Raw genomic sequence first — 7,719 nt, forward strand, 5'->3', positions numbered from 1 at the left:
CATTGCCCCCAACCCACAGGCTGGATCCCACCCCACTGCATCCCATCCCATTGCATCCCACCCTACTGCTTCCCATCCCACTGCGTCCAAACCCATTGCAATCTCACCCCACAACACGTCCCACCCCATCGCAATCCCACCCCACTGCATCCCATCCCACTGCATCCCACCCCACAACACCCCACCCCCCTGCATCCCATCCCATTGTAATCTCACCCCTCTGCAGTCCACCCCTCTGCAATCCGCCCCACTGCATCCCACCCCATTGCAATCCATCCCATTGCATCCTATCCCAACAAATTCCATCCCACTGCAATCCACCCCACTGCATCCCATCCCATTGCAATCCATCCCACTGCATCCCATCCCACTGCATCCCACCCCATTGCAATCCATCGCATTGCAATCCCATCCCAACAAATTCCACCTCATTGCAATCCACCCCACTGCATCCAAACGCACTACAATCCATCCCGCTGGATCCCACAACAAATCCCACCCCATTGCAATCCACCCCACTGCACCCCACCCCAACAAATCCCATTCCACTGCATCCAAACCCATTGCAATCCAACCCCACTGCATCCCATCCCATTGTAATCTCACCCCAATGCAATCCACCCCACTGCATCCCACCCCATTGTAATCTCACCCCTCTGCAATCCACCCCACTGCAATCCCACCCCACTGCATCCCACCCCACTGCAATCCACCCCATTGCATCCCATCCCAACAAATCCCACCTCACTGCAATCCCACCCCACTGCATCCTGCCCCATTGCAATCCATCCCATTGCATCCCACAACACTGCAATCCACCCCACTGCAATCCCACCCCATTGCATCCCATCCCAACAAATCCCACCTCACTGCAATCCCATCCCACTGCAATCCACCCTATTGCATCCCACCCGACTGCATCCAAATGCACTACAATCCATCCCATTGGATCCCACAACAAATCCCACCCATCGCATCCCACCCCACAGCATCTCACCCCAACAAATCCCACCCCACTGCATCCCACCCCATTGCAATCCCACCCCAGCAAATCCCACCCCAGAAATTCCATCCCATTGCAATTCACCCCACTGCATCCCATCCCATTGTAAACCCACCCCACTGCATCCCGCCCCATTGCAATCCATCCCATTGCATCCCACCCCAACAAATTCCACCCCACTGCAATCCCACCCCAACAAATCCCATCCCATTGCAATCCACCCCACTGCATCCCACCCCACTGCATCCCATCCCAACAAATCCCACCCATCGCATCCCATCCCACAGCATCTCACCCCAACAAATCCCACCCCACAGCATCCCATCCCAACAAATCCCACCCCACTGCATCCCACCCCATTGCAATCCATCCCATTGCAATCCCACCCTAGCAAATCCCACCCCAGAAATTCCATCCCCCTGCAATCCACCCCTCTGCATCCCATCCCACTGTAATGTCACCCCACTGCAATCCCACCCCATTGCAATCCACCCCGCCGCAATTCCACCCCACTGCACCCCATCCCATTGCAATCCACCCCGCAGCATCCCATCCCACTGCAATCCCATCCCACTGCAATCCACCCCACTGCAATCCCATCCCACTGCAATCCACCCCACTGCATTCCACCCCACAGCACCCCACCCCACTGCAATCCCACCCCACTGCAATCCCACCCCACTGCAATCCATCCCATTGCAATCCCACCTCACTGCAATCCACCCCACTGCATCCCATCCCAACAAATCCCACCCATCGCATCCCATCCCACAGCATCTCATCCCAACAAATCCCACCCCACTGCATCCCACCCCATTGCATCCCACCCCAGCAAATCCCACCCCAGCAATTCCATCCCCCTGCAATCCATCCCATTGCATCCCACCCCACTGCAATCCCACCCCACTGCATCCCGCCCCATTGCAATCCATCCCATTGCAATCCCACTCCACTGCATTCCACCCCAACAAATCCCACCCCACTGCATCCCACCCCACAGCATCCCTCCCTACTGCAATCCCACCCCATTGCATCCCACTGCAGTCCATCCTACAGCACCCCACCCCACAGCACCCCACCCCAACCCCATCCCATCCCCACACCTCCATCCCAATCCTCCCCCTTCCCCCCCCCAAGAATCCTGCCCTCATTGTCCCAGGGAAGGGACATGGGGACCCTAATTGGGACACAGGAGACCCCAATGGGGACACGGGGGACCTTCCATAAGGACAAAGACCCCAATAGGGACCCACTGGGGATGTGAGAATCCCAATAGGGCCATGGGAGCCCCCAATAGGGACGAGAAGACCCCCGTGGGGAAAATGAATTGGGACACAGGGACCCCAATGGGGACATGAGGACCCTCAATGGGGCCATGGGAGACCCCAAGGGGGACACGGGGGACCTCCAACAGGGACACGAAGACCCCAATAGAGACACAGGGACCCCGACAGAGACATAGGAGATCCCAGTAGGGACACGAAGACCCCAACAGGGACATGGGGACCCCAACAGAGATGTAGGAAACCCCAATAAGGACACGAAGACCCCAACAGGGACATAGGGACACTCAACAGACATGGCAAGCCCCAATAGGGACACTGGAAACCCCAATGGGGACATAGGGGATCCCAATAGGGACATAGGGGACCCCAAGACATGGGAACCTGAACAGGGACATGGCAAGCCCCAAGAGGGACACGAAGACCCCAAGAGGGACATTGCAAACCCCAGTAAGGACACAGGGACCCCAATAGGGACACGGGAACTTGAATGGGGACACGAAGACCCCAACAGGGACATGGGGACCCCAACAGAGATGTAGGAAACCCCAATAAGGACACGAAGACCCCAATAGGGACATAGGAACACTCAACAGACATAGGGGATGCCCACCAGGGACACGGCAAGCCCCAATAGGGACACAGGAGACCCCAATAGGGACACAGGAGACCCCAAGACATGGGAACCTGAACAGGGACATGGCAAGCTCCAAGAGGGACACAAAGACCCCAAGAGGGACAGTGCAAACCCCAGTAAGGACACAGGGACCCCAATAGGGACACGGGAACTTGAACGGGGACACAGAGACCCCAATGGGGATATGGGGACCCCCAGAAGGGCCGTAGGAGGTCCCGATAAGCATACAGAGATCCCAGTAAGGACATGGTGATCCTTAATAGGGGCACAGGGATCCCAACAGGGATATGGGGACCCCAGTCTGCATACAGGGACCCCAACGGGGATATGGCAACCCCTAATAGGGTCACAGGGATCCTAGTGGGGACACAGGAACTTGAACAGGGCCCAGGAGGGACACAGATCTCAATAAGGACGCAGGAGACCCCAGGACTTAAACAGGGACTCCAACAGGGACATGGGGACCCCTAAAAGGGACACAGGGACTCCTAAAAGCAACGTGGGGACTCAGGGACCCCAATAGGGACATGGCAACCCCCAAAAGGGACGTGGGGACCTCCAAAAGGGACATGGGGACCCCAATACGCATACAGGGACCTCAACAGGGACAAGGGGACCCCAATAGGGGCATAGGGTCCACCATAAAGACCCAGGGATGCCCACCAGGGTCATGACAACCCTCCATAGGGACACAGGAGACCCCAATACATATGCAGGGACCCCAATAGGAACATGATGACCTCCAATAGGGAGATTGGGACCCCCTATAGGGACATAACGACCCCCATAAGGCCACGGGGACACCCACCAAGGCCATGGCAATTCCCTATAGGGACACGGCAGCCAGCAGTAGGGACACAGGGACCCCAACGGGAACATGCAGCCCCTAATAGGAACACAGGAAGCCCAACGGGGACATGGCAACCCCTCATAGGGACACAGGGAGTCCCAGTGGGACAAGGATCCCAAAAGGACCATGGCAAGCCCCAATAGGAACACATGGCAACCCCTTATAGGGACATGGGACTCCTAACAGGAACATGAGGACCCCTAGAAGGAGCAAAGGAACCCCAAAAGGGACATGAAGACCCCCAAGAGGAAAACAAGGACCCCAGTGGGGACATGACAACCCCTAATAGGGGCACAGGCACCCACATAGGGACCCAGGAATTCCTAATAGGGGATTGCAACAGGGACGTGGGGACCCCAACAGGGACATGGAGACCCCAAAAGGAACATGGCAACCCCTAACAGGGACATAGGGGCCCCAACAGGGACATGTCAACCCCTCATAGGGACGCAGGCACCCCCATAGGAACAAGGGGACCCCTCATAAGGGCATAAGAACCCCAGGAGGGACATGTGGACCCCAAAAGGGCCACGGCAACCCCTCATAGGGACACATGGGCCACAAGGACCCCTAATAGGGACATGGCAACCCCTCATAGGGCCATGGGAACCCCATAGGGACGCAGGAACCCTGAACAGGAGAACAAGGACCCACAAAGGGAGAGGAGGACACCCAGCAGGAACACAGGGACCCCAGTGGGCACATGGCAACCCCTAACAGGGACACAAGGAAACCCATAGGGGCACAGGAACCAAAATAGGGACACGGAGACCCCCGTAGGAGCATAGGGACCAAAATAGGGACATGGGGATCCCTAATAGGGGCATACTGGCTCCCATAGGGACATAAGGACCCCAAAAGGGCCATGGCAACCCCCAATAGGAAGACAGGGACCCTAATAGAGACATGGCAATCCCCCATAGGGACACGGGGACCCCTATATGGACATTGAGACCTCCCAAGACCCAGATAGGGATGTGAGGACCCAAAAAGGGCCATGGCAACCCCCTATAGAGACATGGGGGACCCCAGTGGCAACACAGCAGCCCCTCACAGGGACATGGGGAACCCATAGGGACACGGAACCCATAATGGGGACGTGAGGACCCCAATAGATACACAGGGACCCCAATGGGGACACAGCAACGCCATAGAGGGACATGAGAACCCCCAATAAGAGCATAGAGACCCACAAGAGGGCCACAGGGTTCCAATGGGCCGTGTCCCCATTGGGGTCCCCATGTCCTTATGTGGGTCCCCGTGTTCCTATTAGGGGTTGCCACGTCCCCCATTGGGGTCCCTGTGCCCCTGTTGGGGTCCCTGTGTCCCTATGAATGGTCCCTGTGCCCCTATTAGGGGTTCCTGTGTCCCTATATGGGTCCCAGTGTCCCTATGAGGGGTTGCCATGTCCCTGTGTGGGTCCCTGTGTTCCTATAGGGGTCTCCATGTCCCTATGAGGGGTTGCCGTGTCCCCACTGGGATCCCTGTGTCCCTATTAGGGGTCCCCATGTCCTATGGGGGGGTCTCTGTGGCCCTGTTGGGGTCCCTGTGTCCTGATGGGGGTCCCTGTGTCCCTATGTGGGTCCCTGTGAGGGGCTACCATGTCCCTGTGTGGGTCCCTTTGCCCCTATTGGGGTCATGGCAGCCCCTCATAGGGACACAGGGAGCTCCAATAGGGGCACACTGACACCCAATAGGGACACGGGGATCCCAAAAGGGCCATGGCAACCCCAAACAGGAACACAGGGACCCACATAGGGACATGGCAACCCCTCACAGGGACATGGGGACGACTAATAGGGACACAGGGACCTCCAACAGGGGCACAGGGACCCCAAAATGGCCATGGCAACCCCCAGTAGGAATGCAGGGACCCCAGTGGGGACACAGCAGCCCCTCATAGGGACACAGGGAGCTCCAATAGGGGCACACTGACACCCAATAGGGACACGGGGATCCCAAAAGGGCCATGGCAACCCCAAATAGGGACACAGGGAGCTCCAATAGGGGCGCAGGGACCCCAAAATGGCCATGGCAACCCCCAATAGGAATGCAGGGACCCCAGTGGGGACACAGCAACCCCTCATAGGGACACAGGGAGCTCCAATAGGGGCACACTGACACCCAATAGGGACATGGGGATCCCAAAATGGCCATGGCAACCCCAAATAGGGACAGAGGGACAGGAATCAAGTGGGGACACAGCAGCCCCTCATAGAGAAATGGGGACCAACATAGGGACACAGGAATCCCAAGTAGGGACACAGGGACCCCCCATAAGGACACAGGGACCCTCAGTAGGGGCATACTGCCCCCCAGTAGGGACATGAGAACCCCAAAAGGGTCATGGTGACCCCCAATAGGAACACAGGGACCCACATAGGGACACGGCAACTCCTCATAGGGACACGGGGACCCCTAAGAGTGGTACAGGCAGCCACATAGGCACATGGGGACCCTAACAGGGACGTGAAGACCCCAAAAGTGTCATGGCAACCCCAATAGGGGCAAAGGGACCCACACAGGGACATGGTAGCCCCTCACAGGGACCCACATAGGGACACAGGGACCCCCATCAGGACACAGGGACCCCAACAGGGCCACAGAGACCCCCCCATAGGACATGGGGACCCCTAATAGGGACACAGGGACCCCCATAAAGACACAGGGACCCCCAGTAGGGCCGTGGGGACCCATATAGGGCCATGGACACCTCTTATAGGGGCACAAGGACCCCAGTGGGGACATGGCAACCCCTCACAGGGACACGGGGACCCCTAATAGGGGCATAGGGACCCCACAGGGACACAGGAACCCCTAATAGGGCCACGGGGAACCCTGTAAGGACACAGGGACCCTCAATAGGGGCACAGGGACACCAGAGGGGACATGGCAGCCCCTCAGAGGGACATGATGACCCCAATAGGAACACAGGGACCCACATAGGGACATAGCAACTCCTCACAGGGACATGGGGACCCATATAGGGTCACAGGAACACCTAATAGGGGCACTGGGACCCTCCATAGGGACACAGGGACCAACATAGGGGCACAGGGACCCCAATGGGGGACATGGCAACCCCTAATAGGAACACGGAGACCCCCCATAAGGACACGGGGACCCCAGTAGGAGCAGGGGGACACCAGAGGGGACATGGCAGCCCCCAGTACGGACATAGGGACCCACACAGGGACCCACATAGGGGAACAGGGAGCCCCCATAGGGACACTGGGACCCACATAGGGACATGGCAGCCCCCCAGTAGGAACACAGGGACCCCATAAGGAGCACAGGGACCCCAAATAGGGCCACAGAAACGCCTAACAGGGCCACAGGGATCCCAGTGGGGACACGGCAGCCCCACATAATGACATGGAGACCCCAACAGGAACACAGGGACCCACACAGGGACATGGCAACCCCTAATACGGACACGGGGACCCATATAGGATCACAGGAAGCCCTAATGGGGGCACAGGGACCCCAACAGGGGACATGGCAACCCCCAATAGGAACAAAGGGACCCCCCATAAGGACACAGGGACCCCAATAGGAGCACAGGGACCCCAGAGGGGACATGGCAGCCCCCAGTAGGGGCATAGGGACCCACACAGGGACATGGGGAGCCCCATAGGGACACAGGGACCCACATAGGAACACAGAAACCCCTACAGAGGCACAGGGACCCTCCATAAAGACATGGGGACCCCCCAGTAGGGCCACAGGGATCCCAGTAGGGACACAGCAGCCCCTCATAGGGACATGGAAACCCCTATAGGAACACAGGGACCCACACAGGGACATGGCAACACCTCATAGGGACACGGGGACCCATACAGAGACATAGCAGCCCCCAATAGGAACACAGAGACCCCATAAGGAGCACAGGGACCCCAAACAGGGCCACAGGAACGCCTAATAGGGCCACAGGGATCCCAGTGGG

The sequence above is a fragment of the Tetrao urogallus genome (genome assembly GCF_951394365.1).
Source record: "Tetrao urogallus genome assembly, chromosome: 1".
NCBI lineage: Eukaryota > Metazoa > Chordata > Aves > Galliformes > Phasianidae > Tetrao > Tetrao urogallus.